A 16,275-nucleotide genomic window follows, 5' to 3' on the forward strand; every position below is an offset into this window, starting at 1 on the left:
GGACTTCAGGGGCCACACTGAGAAGTTTGTTCTTTATCTGGAGGGCAGCTGGGAGCCATGGAAGGTGTGTAAGCATAGGAGTGCCTGGGAGCCTCCAGCGCTCTCTGGCCTTGCATAATGATTGAGAGAGGTAGAGCCTGAAGCTGGCTTTCTCTTCCTCCAGAGAGGTGGCCCATGGCAGGGCTCGAATTCTCACCAGGTGGAGCTTGCTGGAACTCCACCTTCACTGCTCTCTCGCCACGGGGCTGTGTGACCTCAGCCAGATGACCTGCCTGCCTCTCTGTGCTTCGGTTTCCTTGTCTGTAAAACAGGGATAACGGTAGTGATTCACTCGCGGGTTCTGCGAAGACTCGGTGACGTAACGCTTGGGAAGTACTTGGCACAGAGTAGGTCCACAAATAGTCGTCCCTTTTCCTTATCCCTTCCTGAGTCCCCCCACCCCACCTGTCAAACACCATGCCCCCGCTCCTCAGGCGGCAGGAAGCAGGATCGGAGGAGCGTTTCTGCACCCGTCAGAGTATTTATAGCTGTGTGCTGTCAGCCCGATGTTGTTTTTCGGTTGCATATATATTTTTACATTTTCCACCGTCACACATGGTTTCTCAGTGTGGTTGAGAAGCAGCGGGGGTGGAGGGTGAGGTGGATGGATGCAGAGAGTGGAGAGTGTAGGAGGTGGAGCCAGATGGCCCAGGACAGCACCGAGGGACGGCCTGGGTCACTTATCTCTCAGCTCAGAAGCCATCATTGGCTCCCTGTTACCCTCTGCCCACAGCCCGGGCTCTTTCGCCGTGGGTCCAGGCCCTCCCGAGAAGGATTACATGCAGGAATGACACTGCGCTTCGTAGCTGCGTTTCTCCCCACTGGCTCTCTTCACTCCCCGCATCTGAGCCACTTTCTTCTCTCAGTGCATAACCAGGGGAAAGCGAACTGGACATAGCTCTGTTACTCACCAGCTGCGTGACCTCAAGCCAGTTTCTTTACCTTTCTGAGCCAACGTTTCCTTTCCTGTGAGACGGGAGCACTAACTCCAGCGTCCTGGAGCTGCCGCGAGGATTCAGTGTAAAGGCCCATAAATCCACGGCAGCTATTACTAGGCGCGCTTCAGTCGCGTGTCTCCAGGCCTTTGCACAGGCGGTTCCCTCCGCCAGGAATCCCCAGGCCACCTCTTCAGGGAGTCCTCCAGGCCTACCGCTCCCCCGCACCTCAGCCCATCCTCTCTGGGAGGGGACTAGGAGAGTTCTCTGTACCGAAATTCTTTCTCCTCTAAAAATAGATTTCACACTCCTTGCTTATAAAAATAATCCGTACCCTCCCAATACCAAGCCTTTCCGTGTTCCTGCTCTATCCTCACCCAGTTCCCCGGGAAGTGGGTACCATGTCTCTATTCTACCGGTGTGGAAGTGGATTCGGGAAGGGAAGTGACTCATCCCAGCTCTACTCAAACTCAGACTTCAGACTCAAGGCCCCGTGGTTATTGCTACGCGCAGCCTGGCATGGCCTCTCTCCCCTACACAAGGCAGAGTTGCCTTCAGAATCTGTCACGTGAGTGATCATGCAACCCCACAGGGTGTTCTGAGGAAGCAGAGGGACCCTGAACTAGATCCCATGGCTTGGTGCCCAGGACACACTCCCTTTCCTTGCGGGTCACTGCCTCCAGTCTCAGAGCCCACCCAGGCTCCCCTCTGCTCTCTGACCTCCTTCTCCCAACTTGGGAGCCCAGGGCCCCCCACTCCCTGCTTGTCGGGGGCCGGGCCCTGGGAGCTGGCTGTGTACCCCTAGCCTTGGCATCTGAAATGGGTGGAGCTGGCCGTAGAGAGCACTGTTGCTAGGCAACAGTCTGGCAAAGAATGTCAGGCACCCTGAGAGGAAACTAAAAGGGGCCTTCCCCTGGGGGCTGGAGGGGAACAAGGTGGGGATGGACAGAAGGGCCTCCACCTCTTCTCCACCCTGCCAAGACCTACACCTCATCTTCACCCTCTCACTTATTATTATTATTATTATTTGAGATGGAGTTTTCACTCTTGTTGCCCACGCTGGAGTGCAGTGGTGCAATCTTGGTTCACTGCAACCTCCGCCTCCCAGGTTCAGGCGATTCTCCTGCCTCAGCCTCCCAAGTAGCTGAGATCACAGGCACCATGCCTGGCTGATTTTTTGTGTTTAGTAGAGACTGGGTTTCACCATGTTGGTCAGGCTGGTCTCGAACTCGTGATCTCAGGTGATCCACCCGCCTTGGTCTCCCAAAGTGCTAGGATTACAGGCGTGAGCCACTTTGCCTGGCCTCAGCCTCCACTTATTTACTCACCTCTACTCTCATTCATTAATTCATCATTACGCTCACTCGTTAATTAGCTTGTTAATTTATTTACTTGCTGTCTGGTGAATCACGGCTTCACTACTTGCTGCGACTCTGTTACCCTATCTGTGAAATGGGAATAATGACCATATAGATTTCACAGGGTTATGGTTACACCGCCCATGGTCAGCAATGTTTGTTCTTATGATGATGAGTTATTCATGATATTTCCTAAGCACCAGTTCCATGCCTAGTGTCATGAGGGGCTCTGCGGTGATGGAGATAAATGAGCTCTCAGCTCAGTAGGAGAGACAGACAAGACCATGGGTGGAGCAGGCATGGGCCTTGCCCATCACCTCCACATTTCCTCCGATTGTTTTGTGGGCACATAGGGGAGTGTTAAGGGCAGGGGCTGTGAAGCCCGGCACCATGGAATTGTAGGCTGACCCTTTACTTACTAATACTGCACTCTCGGGTGACAGATTTAACCCCTCTGACCTTGGTTTTTCATCTGCAAAGTGGGACCTGGCAGTAACCATCTTCCTGGACCTAGAGAGGATGCAGTGAGATCATGCATGGCCCTTTCTGGGCACAGGGTCAGCTTGCAACAGGGCAGCGATTATTGTTACTGGTGCACGGTGGGAACCGAGCCTCCCCAGGGTGCCATGAAATCCCTGAGGGCTGGGACCCAGTTTCTCCTCCTTTTTCTCTCTTTGCTCCACCTTCCTGGGTCTGCCTACTGTTTTCCACCTCCAGCCGTATGCTCATGCCGTTCCCTCTTCCTGAAATAATCTTTCTCGTTATTTCTCCTAAAGCTCTAATATAGTTCTTGGAGGCTTCAGGCCCCAGCTGGGATGCCTCACAAAGCGAATCTGGGGTAGATTTTCAATAAACTCCTCACTTATCTCCCGCTGCAGCCAAGCCCCCAGGACCCCATCTCCTTGGAGGAGCCAAGTGGGGTGGCTGCAGCCTCTGCAAGCAAGCTGACTCCTTTGGGGCATAATTCACCCTTTCTCATAGCCGCTGTCCCCCGAGGCCAAGCCTACAGGGTCCATCTCTGCAGATTTTCTGCCCACGAGTTCCCTGGAGCACAGAGAACACTCCCAAGAGAGACAGTCCTTGTCACACCACTCATGATCTCCCAGGCTGCTTCTCCCCAGTGCTTAGCACATGGAGATGCATTCATTTTTCTGTGAGCACATTTATTGACTGCGTGGCTCCCATGCCAGCCTGGACACTCTGTGAGGCCAGGCTCTGCCTCTGGTTTCCCCACTCAGTCCCCAGCACCCAGCCCAGTCCTGATGCATAGGAGACGCTTGCCACACAGCTGCTGTGTGGGTGGATGGACGGATGCATGAAGAATCTGTGGTGCGGAGCACATGGGGAAGTGGCCTTTGTTCTTCCATATAGAACAGCAGAGGCGGGAAGACCAAGGATCAGAAATTCCAGAGGCGAGTTTCAGCTCTGTGAGCCCAGACAGGTGGGATCCCGTTCTGGGGGGCTCAGTTTCCTCACCTATGCCATGTCTACATCATAGTGCCTACCTTGAGGAGATGACTGTGAGCATCCAATGATATGAATTGGGAGACCCAGAAGGGAATGAGGGCCTGCCAGAGGTTGGGGCTGGATCAGTTGCACAGATTCATGCACCAGTTACTGTCCTTCCCCCTGACACCCCTGCTGCCCTGGGCAAGACTTAGGAACTTGGTGACTCGCTAGTTCAGGTGACAGAGGGGCCTGGACGCTCCTTATGGGTCTCTCTTTGGGAGATGAGCCTCTGATTGAGTCTAGATCCTGTAGAAATACAGTGTGGGCCAGAGGCCAAGTCATGCATGCTTCTGAGCCTTGGCTTCTTCGTCTATAAAATGCACTATAATATAGGATGACTGTGGCGGCTTATGCCTGTAATCCTAGCACTTTGGGAGGCCAAGGTGGGAGGATCGCTTGAGCCCAGGAGTTTGAGAACAGCCTGGGCCACATACGGAGACTGCGTCTCTACAAAAAATAATAAAACTGATGATGTGTAGTGGCATGTACCTGTGGTCCCAGATACTTGGGAGGCTGAGGCGGGAGGATCACTTGAGCCTGGGAGTTAGAAGTTGCAGTGAGCTGTGATTATACCACTGCACTCCAGCCTGGGTGACAGAGCAAGACCCTGCCTCAAAATAAATACAATATAATACAACACAATAATAAAGCACTGAAATAAAATGAAATAGGTGGTAATAGAACTCTATGGGGTTGTCCCGAGGAAGCAGAGGCACCTGGAAGTAGGTCCCATGGCTTGGTGCCCACAGCTATTAGGATTTTTCTTGTCAGTCATGGTAGATTTTGTTTCTTCCATAAAGAGGAACCTATTTAGGTGTTTTTTTTTGTTTTTGTTTTTTTTTTAAATACCTCTCTGTGAATCGAGATTCCGTGACTCTGACTTCCTGGCTGACCGGGTGAGTCTGGCTCAGTTCTCAGTGTAAGCCACACCCCAATCTTCTATCTCCCACGTGGCCTCTCTCTGTTCTGTCTCAGATGGCCCTCTGCTTTCCACGGGAGGCCTGTGCTCAGTCTGGGACTAGGATCTGAGCTTAGACTGGGGCGGAAACTAGGCTCCGTCTGGAAGCAATATTGAGGTTCAGTCTGCCTGGGAATGAGGAGTCTGCGGATGACCCAGGTTGGTTCTCATTCAATGCCAGGATTGTCTGTGACAAGTATTTCAGCCTGGGTTCCTGGAGACAGATTCTGGACTGCGTGTGTGTTTTTTGGGGGCATGTCCTTGGGAGATCCACCTGGAAGGAAGGAGCAAGGCTGACTGGGCAGGAGACTGACCCACCGTGAGGCTGCAACTGAGGTCCCTAGGAGGACCCCTGGAGCTGATGATCCCCTAGAGTTTCCCAGTTGAGAAGGAGCCGTGCCTCTGCAGTCACACATGGGTGAGGCACTGGCCACGGGCTGTCCCTGGCAGGGGGCGTAACCCAGGGAGGTAACAGCAGTCCCCACAGCTCAGCCCTGAAGAGGGGCTCTGGAGCGCAGAGTAGACCCCACAACCCACCCCAAGGCTCAGACTCACACCAGTGTTTCAGTCAGACACTGGATGTCCCCACAGGACAGGGTCTTTGTCCCCAGCATCTAGCACAGGACCTGGAGGGACAGCACAAGCCTCGGCCTGCAAATGGAGGAAGAAGAGGAAGTGTGAAGTGGCGCCCTGTACCCCATTGTGTGGGCCTGTCGCTCAGCTTCCCACAGAGGTTCAGAGAGGGCTGGCCACCTGCGTAAGGTCACACAGCTGCTCAGGGCAGAGCCAGGATTGGAACCCAGGACTAGCTGAGTCTAGAGCTTATGGTCTCTCAGCAACATCAGACTGTGAGCTTATTAGAAAGCAAGGGCCGGGGGGAAGGAAAAGAAAGTCGCTCCTCGCAGTTCCCGGAGCAGGGCCCACCAACTCTGGCTGCCTCTGGGCAGCCCACCAGGACCCGTGCCCAGGGGAGGGAGCGGCATCTTGCGGGCGGGCGGCCTTTCTTGGGTAATGAGGCCCAGCCGGCAGTTTGCAGGCCTTACCATGTGAATAATTCATTTGCAACCAAGTCTGGGAATTAGAAACCGTTACTGGATGATTTATTTAACAGGTGCTGGTGAGAGGGGAGGAGGATTTTGAAGTATAAAAGGGAAGTACATATCTTGTAGATAGATTCAGAGGGTCCCACAGACCTGGGTTGCAGTCCAGTTCTGCCTTCTATCAACTGTGTGTCCTTGAATAAGTGACTGGACCTCTCTGTGCCTCAGTTTTCTTGGTTGCAGAAAGGCGATAATAATAGAGTTGTTCAAAGGATTGAATGAGTTAGAATTTGGAGAGCACTTAGAATCATGCCTGGTTCATAGAGAGTGCTCAGTAAGTGTTTGTTGTTTGAATACATGAGAGCTTATATAGAACAGCAGCTTAATTGAGCATGTATTTTGTGACAGGCCCAGTTCTTTTTTTTTTTTTTTTTGAGACGGAGTCTCGCTCTGTCGCCCAGGCTGGAGTGCAGTGGTGCGATCTCTGCTCACTACAAGCTCCGCCTCCTGGGTTCACGCCATTCTCCTGCCTCAGCCTCCCGAGTAGCTGGGAGTACAGGCGCCCACCACCACGCCTGGCTAATTTTTTGTGTTTTTAGTAGAGACCCTGTTAGCAAGGATGATCTCAATCTCCTGACCTCGTGATCTACCCACCTCAGGCTCCCAAAGTGCTGGGATTATAGGCGTGAGCCACCATGCCTGGCCGGCAGGCCCTGTTCTAAGAGCTTTACATGTGTTATCTCATAGCACTCATGTAAATTGGATATTATTATTATCACATCTATATTAGAGATGAGAAAATAGAATCTCAAACTGGAGCTCAGACAGCTAGTCCTGGCAAAGCAGGGATCTGAACCCAGCCAGGCCTCCCTGACTCCAGGGCCCACACAGTTACGCACCCTCCCATATCACAGATCTGATGCACAGGTTAACACACACCTGGTTCTTATTTTAAGAAAAATGTCCTGTAATCCCAGCACTTTGGGAGGCCGAGACGGGTGGATTACGAGGTCAGGAGATCGAGACCATCCTGGCTAACACGGTGAAACCCCGCCTCTACTAAAAAATACAAAAAACTAGCCGGGTGAGGTGGCGGGCGCCTGTAGTCCCAGCTACTCGGGAGGCTGAGGCAGGAGAATGGCGGGAACCCGGGAGGGGGAGCTTGTGGTGAGCCGAGATCCGGCCACACTGCACTCCAGCCTGGGCGACAGAGTGAGACTCCGTCTCAAAAAGAAAAAAAGAAAAAAAAGAAAAATGTCCCTTTCCCCCCAAAGCGTTTCCACTTTCATCATGACATTTGATTCTATTAACAAACCCGACAGGTGGTCAGGGATGTGTGGTCTGTCTCTCAGCTGAGGAAGCTGAGGCTCAGAGAAGGACATGATTGTTCAATGTCCCACAGCCCCAGATGGAAGCCAGGTCTCCCTGAGGTCTCCTAGCAATGATCACAATATATCTTATAACAGCTCAACCCCAGGCGTGTCTGCTCACACCGAGACTGCACTCCTGGAAGGCAGAGGCTATATCTTGGTTTTGCCCCATTCACTAAAGGTCCTTATTAAATAGCAGAGGAAGGAAGGGAGAGGGGGAGGGAGGCAGGCAGGCTGATATAGCAGGTACACTGTCTCTTTTCATCTTGATGCTGCTGCTGCCATAGCTCCCTACACCCCCCAGTAAAACACACACTGGAACACGTGCTCACACACTCCTGTCCAGGGTGAGTCAGTGTGGCCCCTAAGCCAGGCTGCCTGGCACTTGCTGTGAATCGACCCAGGCACTTCTGAGGGGCCAGGTGTCCTTGGCCTCCCACAGGAGGTGGCACTTTGCTAGACCCCTGCAGAGGGTGGCAGGGTCTCCAGGCCTCTCCCTGGATGTGAGCACAGGGACACAGCAGCTCTGCCCCGTCCACCAGCTGCTGGCGGGCCTCCCAGGCTGTGCGGTACGCTGTGTACGCGTGCGTTTGGGTGTTTGTGATTGCATAGGGTCTGTGTGTCTGTGGATGTGGGACTGGTGTGTTTGTAGATGGGTACTGAGGATATTTTTGAATCTTGTAGGTGTGTTGTGTATCTCTGCACATATTTGCGTTTGTCTGTGCAGGTGTCTGTATATGGATTTGGAGTGATGGGATAGGTGTGTGACTGCGTGTGTGTGTGTGAATGTGAATATGTCTATGTGTGTATTTGGGTGCTCTGGGGGGGTTGTGTGGATGTACACATACGTCTATCCATAGAAGTGTGTATCTGTGTGAGCCAGTCTGTGTGTGTTTGTAGAATCTTGTATGTATACAGATATTTGCATATCTGAATTTGGGGAGCATTTCCGGCATGTGGGGTGTGTGTGTGTGCTACGTGATGTGTGTATGATGTAGGATGTCTGTGGGGGTGTATGTGTGATACGTGTTGTTTGTATGGTGTGGTGTGCTGTATGTATGGTGTGTATGTGGTGTGTGATGTGTAGGGGTTGTGATATGTGTGTTGTGTATGTGTGCTGTGATATGTGTGGCATGTGATGTGTGTGCTTATGTGATATATGGTGATGTGTGGGGTTGTGTGTGGTGTGTATATGTGGTGCGTGATGTGTGGGTATTGTGTGTGATGTATGTGTACACTGATGTTTGGGGGTTGTGATGTGTGCAGGTGTGTAGTGTATGCTGTGTGTTAGGTGTGTGTGTATGGTGTGGTGTGATGTGTGGGTTGTGTGTTTGTGGTATGTTGGTATTGTGTGTGTTGGTGTGTGATGTGCCTGTATGTGTTGTGCGCAGGCGTATATTATGTGTGATGTGTGTGGGTTGCGTGTGTGTAGTATGTGTGTTATGTGTATGTTGTGTGTGTGGTATGTGTGGTGTGTGATGTGTGTGGAGGGTGTGGTGTGTGGTTTGTATGTTGTGTGTGTTGTGATGTATGTAAGGTGTGCTGTGTATGATGTATGTGTGTTTGATGTGTGTGGGGGTGTGTGTTGCATATTATGTATATGTTGGTGTATGAGTGTGTGGTGTGTGTGGGTATGTGTATATGATGTGTGTGTGTTGTGTGATGTGTGTGTGTTGTGATGTGTACAGGTGTATGGTGTGTGATGTCTGCAGGTGTGTGTTGTGTGTGTATGTTGGTGTGTGTGATGTGTGGGGGTTGTATGTGTTGTGATGCATATGGGTGTGAAATGTGTGTGATATGTGCAGTTATGTGTTATGTGTGTTGTGTGATGTGTGGGGGTTGTATGTGTGTAGTGTGTGTGTTGTGTGATGTGTGTATGTGTTATGTGTGCAGGTGTGTAGTGTATTTTGTATGTGTTGGTGTGTGTATGATGTATGTGTGGTGTGTGATGTGTAGGGTTTGTATGTGTGTGGTGTGTGTGGTGTGATGTATGTGGGTGTGTAATGTGTGGGTGTGTGTTGTGATAAGTGCAGGTGTGATGTGTGTTGTGTGTGTGGTGTGTGATGTGTGGGGCTTGTATATGTGTAGTGTGCGTTGTGATGTAGGTGTGTGGTGTGTGATGCGTGGGTGGGTGTGATATGTGCAGGTGTATGTTATGTGTATTGTGTGTTGTGTGTGTGGTGTGTGATGTGTGGGGTTGTATGTGTGTAGTGCATGTTGTGATGTATGTGGGTGTGTAATGTGTGGGTGTGTTTTGTGATATGTGCAGGTGTGTGTTATGTGTGTTTGGTGTGTGATGTGTGGGGGTTGTATATGTGTAGTGTGTGTTGTGATGTTGGTGTGTGGTGTGTGATGCATGCATGTGTGCGTGGGTGTGTGTGATATGTGCAGGTGTGTGTTATGTGTGTTGTGTGTGTGGTGTGTTTGTGTTGTGATGTGGGTGTGTGGTGTGTGACGTGTGCATGGGTGTGTGTGATATCAGCAGGTGTTTGTGTGTTGTGTGTGTGGTGTGCAATGTGTGGGGTTGTATGTATGTAGTGTGTGTGCGTTGTGATGTGTGTGCGATGTGTGGGGTTGTATGTATGTAGTGTGTGTGCGTTGTGATTGTGTGTGATGTGTGGGGTTGTATGTATGTAGTGTGTGTGCGTTGTGGTGTGTGTGTGTGATGTGTGGGGTTGTATGTATGTAGTGTGTGTGCGCTGTGATGTGTGTGTGTGATGTGTGGGGTTCTATGTATGTAGTGTGTGTGCGCTGTGATGTGTGGGGGTGTGGACAGGCGTGGCATGTACAGAGAGAGGTCCAAGCATGAAGATCAGGAATCTGTTCCAATTTTGGTATGTGACGTGGGTCAGCCCCTGCCCCTATCAAGCCTCGGTTTCCTTGTCTGGGCAATGAGAACCGTGTTGTTCAAGGGGGCCTCCGATGTGGGGTGCTCAGCTCCACGGAGGAGGCAGCTTCCAGGGAGCTCTGGCAGTGTCGCAGGCATGTCTCCTTGCAGGTTGTCAAACCCTTTTGACAGGATTTGGGCTTGGGCTTGCTCTTTCCATCAGATTTAATAGGAAAAGGGTTTCCTGTGTTGGTGTCTCCATTTGTTATTCATTTCTTGTTTTTGTAAAATGTTAAAAGATTGTGCCATTTAGACAAGTAGAGATGCCAGTCACTTTCCCTAAAATTGTCATCCTGCCACTCCCTGCTCTGCAGCTGGGGCGATCCTTCCCAAATGCCAAGCTGCCCCCACACCGCCCTGTGGGGGTTCTTCCGAGGTTTCCCTGCTCTCCGGTGGCCGTGGACTCCCAGTAGCCCCCTCCTCTCCAGCTGCCTCCCTGCTCGCTGCACCGCAGCCACGCCGCCCTCTGTCCCCTTCCATCCATGTCCCTGCCAGCCTCCCCTGCCTCCACGCCTTTGCCCAGGGATGCTCCCTTGGCCTGGAATGCTGCTCTCCCCACTCCTGTCTCTCCCCTCATTTCCTCTGGCTAACTCCTCTCCATCCTTCCCCCTCTGGATGCTCTGAGGAGGATCAGGTCTGACAGTGAGCTCCCCAAGGATGGGGAATCTGGTTCTCCCTAGTAATCTCAACACCTACCATGTTGCCGAGCACACAGGAGGTATTTCATAAGCACTTGGTGAGCCAACAAATGAATGAATGGATGACGTCCTGTCCAGCTTTAGCTCCAGTGGCCGGAAGACCCGAACCCAGGGTGAGGAGTCAGATGGCATCTCCATCAGAAGCGACTGCCTCCAGCTTCAAACTGTCCTGAGCTCTGACCCTGGGCTGACTGAGCCCTGATCCTGGACTCAGACTAAAGCCCTGACTTCAGCCCCAGACTGAGTCCTGACCTGAGACATTTAGCTTTGACTCCAGCCACAGAGTGAGTTTAACCCCTTCCATGAACTCGTTGCTGGGGAGAGTTCTGGGCTAGGAGTGAGAGGGCTTAGTTTGAGCCTTAGCTCTGCAGACACAATTCTCTGAGTGACCCCAGAAGGTCCTGTTCCCTTGGACCTCAGCCTCACAGCAAAACAGGTGCCTCTCCAGAAAGTACAGAACACCATTGAAATATGGCAGCCAGTCTGAGCGTGGCAGCTCATTCCTGTAATCCCAACACTTTGGGAGGCCAAGGTGTGAGGATCACTTGAATCCAGAGGTTTGAGACTGGCCTGGACAATATAGCAAGACCCCATCTCTAAAAAAAAAATTTAAAAATTAGCTGGGCATGGTGGCACACACCTGTAGTTCCCACCTATCTGGGAGGCTGAGGCAGGAGGATCTCTTGAGCCTGGGAGGTTGAACCTGCAGTGAGGCAAGATCGTGCCACTGCAGTCCAGCTTGGGTGGCAGCAGAGACCCTGTTTCTAAAGAAAAGAAAAATACATTTTAAAAAATGTGGCAGCCATTCATGCTCTGGCTCCACCCACGAAGCTGCTGTTAATCCCAACCCCAGCCATTCCTGCGGGGGAAAGGTGTCCCAGGATTACGTGGGGGTGGCTCACGGGAATTCCCCCTTACCTCGTTTTTTTGTAGGAAGGCTCAGGAAGGGGTTTGGAAGGGCTGCTTGTGCTCTTTCCGAGTCCATTCTATCCCACCTGGGGTGCTCTGCCATGTGACCTTGGGTGAGCCACTGCCCTTCTCCCGTAGGGGTAGGTGGGGGGAACAGGGTTAGAAGGGCACAGGTCGTCTGTACTTCTTGTCTGCAGTTCCTAAAGTCTGCCCCCGCCTGCTCCCACCTCAGAAAGACTCCTCTCCACTGCCATTTCGGTGGCTGAAGGAAGAGGTGGCCCAGAGACAGTGAGGCCAGTGGGCCGGGCTGCGATAGGACCCCCAGGACCTACATCTGAATGGTGAGCTGGGTTCTATCCCCTCCCGGAGCTAGTGGAAGCTAAGCTGGTTGGTGAGGGGAGCCTGGGCCTATCCTGGAGCTCCCTCTAGTGTGTGAAGAGGGGCCTGCAGCCTAGCTTTCATCCAGTGGAGGACTGGGTTTATCCTGGGCACCCTCCCCAAGCTGTCTTGCCAGCCCCCAGTCTCTACCCTCACTCCTGGGGGTTCACCAAGCTGAGATCCTGGGGGTATACTAGGGCTGTTTCCCTTTTTTCAACCCCAGCGGACACCAAATTCTATTCCTGATGCCCAAATACCCACTCCCGCTCTCTGCCACTCCACCCAACCCCATCCTGATTCAGGCTTCGTGGCCTTTCCCTGGGTGATTTCCATGCATGCACTCCTTCAGTGCAGCTTTCACATTCTTCCCAGAGGGAACTCTGCCACATGCACACATGGCCACGTCGTTCCCCTTCTTTCACCTCTTCTATGGTTCCCCAGTGCCCCACGACACAAATCCAAATCCTTAGCACCTTACAAGGACTGTGCCATCTGTCCTCTGCCAGCCCACCGGCCTCATTTCTAATCATTGCTCTTTTGCATCCCGACCCTGGGTAATAATGACCTGTCCGCAGTTCCTGAAGGTACAATGCCTTCTCTCACACCTGACCTTGGCCCGTGCTTGGTTTTCAGCCAGGTACGCCTTCTGCCTCTTCTCCACTTGGAAACTCCTATTCTCACTCCACAGTGGTACCTCCCCTGGGCAGTTGCTCCTTTGCAGCTGCCCTGCCCTTGGGGGTCTCACTGGGTTCGGATCCAGCCCCTCTCTGTCTTGCCCTTGAGTCTGTTCCTCTAGACATGAGCTCCCCAATGGTGAGGACTGAGCGATTCTCATCTGTGTATTCATCACCTACCACATGCCTGCCTTAGGATGGGTGCAGATGTCTGCAGTGGTGACTAGAACTGGGTAGGGTCAGTGCTGGGGGCCTTAAGGGAAGCCCAGGGGTCTGTGGGAGCCTAGGAGAGTCCCCGACCAAGCCTGGGGGTGGGGTGAGGAGCAGAGAAGTCTTCTCTGAGGAGATGATGCCAGAGCTGGAGTTGGAAAGGATCAGGGCGGTGTCAAGAGGCATTCAGTCAGGTGGGGGTGGGGCGGGCATTCCAGGGAGCAGACCCTGGCATCAAAGACTTGTCGGCAACACTTGGCCACTGGCCCAGGGGTGTGTGTGTGTGTGTGTGTGTGTGTTTTAGTAGGGGCAGAGGGAGAGCTGCTGAACGGTAGAGAGGTGGGCGTAGGAGCTGAGGGCTGAGGATACCAATCTGTGTTTGTGCCAGGGACTGAGTTACGAAGGGCTCTGGGCGTGAGCCTCAGGAATTTAGACTTGGCCTTCATGCAACTGGGGGTCACCAGGCAAGAGACACCATTTGAGGTTTGAAAAAAATCCCTCTGGCAGTTGGTGTGGAACCCAGGGGCCTCCTGGGCATTGCTTTGGGCACTTGTGGGGGTGCTTTCAGTGACGATGACTGGGGGGCACTACTGGAAGTTAGTGGATGGGGCCTGGGATGCCAAACGCCCTGTGATGTTAGGGATAGTCCCCATCATGAAGGGTTGGCCCACGTGCTATTTGACTCTTGCATTTCCTGCCAGGCACACGTGCAGAGGGAAAACACCTGTCTGTAATAGTCCAAGATTAGAGCACGTGTCTGGCTTGCCTAGAAACGGAGAGCATCTTTGCGCGGTTTTTAGCAAAGACTGGATTTGCCAGAACTACGCCTTCCATGCACGTTGTAGGATGGTTGCGCCTTGTTTGGAGCCTTACCCAGATTTGCCACCAGTTTGAAAAACTACATACTTCATGGCAGATGTTCTCGTGGGATTTGAGCGGCCAACAGGACCTTCTCCACATTGGTCTGCATCTGTGACTGTCACATTCAGTGGAGTTCTGTGTAGGTGCACACTCCTCATTGTTTTATTGTGTCTGCTAGCATAGCGTACTCAACAGGAGTATTTACAATTTGAAATGATGGTTCACTTTAAATTACCTTCATTATGTGCCTTTTTTTTTTTTTTTTTTTTGAGATGGAGTCTCACTCTGTCTCCCAGGCTGGAGTGCAGTGGTATGATCTCAGCTCACTGCAACCTCCGCCTCCTGGGTTCAAGTGATTCTCCTGCCTCAACCCCCTGAGTAGCTGGGATTACAGGCATGTGCCACCATGCCCAGACAATTTTTGTATTTTTAGCAGAGACAGGGTTTTGCCATGTTGGCCAGGCTGGTCTCGAACTCCTGACCTCAGGTGATCCACCCATCTCGGCTCCCAAAGTGCTGGGATTACAGGCATGAGACACTGCACCTGGCCCTTTATGTATTAATTTAATCAACATTCATTTAACTCTTGACACTGCCAGACACTTTTCTAAATGCTTGATGTGTAATTATCATTTAATCCTCAAGACAAGTCTATGCAGTAAGGTGTCGTTGCTGTCTCTTTTTTACGAGTGAGCTAACTGAGGCACAGAGAGGTGACTTACCCAAGGCTGGAGTCAGTCAGACCCAACTCGAATCCTGCCAGGCACTGGTGCTGGGCCAACCTCACCTCTGTGTGCCTCAGTTTTCTTATCCATCGAATGGGGTCAATGCTGACTTTGCAGTGCTGCTGGGAAGTGGAGAAGCTAGGATTTGAATCAGCATCTGTGCACCTCACCACTGGCCTATAGTGCCTGCCTCTGATATTTCAGTTAGGGCACTGGGATGGTTTTTCTTTTGGCAGTTACAAGCATACATATGTTGAGACAAGGTTAAGCACCACTGGTGGAGAGCCCGTGAGAGCTGGGCTGGGAGGGAGTGGAAGTCTGGTCACTGAAGCTGGGGCATGGACACTCTTGCCCAGGGAGGAATGTGGAGTGAGGGGGCCAGGGGGCTGGGGACAGACCCGGGCGGGTCCCAACATTCTGGGAGGAGGAGTGAGGAACAGTTAACGAGGTAGAGAGACCAGGGTAGCAGGGGTTGGGGAGGCCACAGGGACAGAGTTCCAAGAAGGGAGGGCATGGGTGACAATGGAGAAGACCTCAGAGAGACCCAATGAGGTCAGGGCTGATGGTGGCCCCAGACTCAGCCACAGAGGGAGCAGGGGGCACCTGGGCCGTGAGAGCTGAAGGGACCTCAGCTGGAGCTGCAGTCACTCTCACCCCAGTGCCTAATACAGGCAGTGCCTAGTACTGCCTCTCCTCTCTCTCTGGCATCTCCAGCCTGTGCCTCCCACTGGCCCACCTTTCCGGAAGGCAGATGGAAGGGAGCCAGCGTGACACAGCCCACAGGTGCCAGCAAGGCAAGGGTGGTTCTGGGTGGGGAGTAGGGACAAACAGAACAACCAGTGAGACCCTGAGAAGGGAGATGCGGGACCCTGAGGGATGAATCCAGAGCAGGAGTCACCTGGAAGGGTCTGAAGGGGTTCCTTGTGGTGGGCTCCTTGGTGGGGAGGGTCACTATCCTCCCGCGAGCAGCAGCTATCCTCTGCTAGCACTATCCTCTGGCAGCAGCTGCCCAGCCCTTGCAATGTTCTCAGGCAGATGCTGTGATGATCCCATTTACAGATGGGAGAACTGAGACTCGGAAAAGAAACAGACCAACAAAAACTCACTTAAGGGCAGAGAGCAGGAACTGGATTCAAACGCAGGTCTGCCTGATGCCAAAGTTGGGGCACCCAACCACCGAGCTTTGCTGTCGCATCTGCCCATCAGCTTGAGAGTCGGCGGGTATCCCGGCCCAGGATAGCGTCCCCTCAGCCAGGGAGGTGGCAGCAAGTCATAGCCAGGCTAGCGGAGGGGCAATTAGTAACCTGCAGTCACAGGGTCACCAGTGGAAAGGTTGGAGTGGGGCAGACCCGACTCGAATCCTGCCAGGCACTGGTGCTGGGCTGACCTCACCTCTCTGTGCCTCGGTTTCCTCATCCATAAAATGGGGCCAATGCTGACCTTACAGTGCTGCTGGTGGGGGGAGGGGGTAAACTGAGGTTATATTGATTCCCTTCCCAGGTGGGGAGCACGGTGGAAGTGGATGCACCTGGGGGACCGTCTCAGAGGGGCTGGCCCACTCCTACTGCGCCAGATCTGGAGGTGTGCCCCTGTCTGAACTCCATCCTGCCTGCTGCCCAGCAACTCCCTGGCTTCCTCCCTGTCACATGGGACTCCCGCACCTGGTGCTGTCGGGGACCGCCCCCCACACTCCACGCCCTCCGGACCTCGCAGGACATTTCCAG

The sequence above is a fragment of the Mandrillus leucophaeus genome, unplaced genomic scaffold, assembly GCF_000951045.1.
Source record: "Mandrillus leucophaeus isolate KB7577 unplaced genomic scaffold, Mleu.le_1.0 Scaffold729, whole genome shotgun sequence".
NCBI lineage: Eukaryota > Metazoa > Chordata > Mammalia > Primates > Cercopithecidae > Mandrillus > Mandrillus leucophaeus.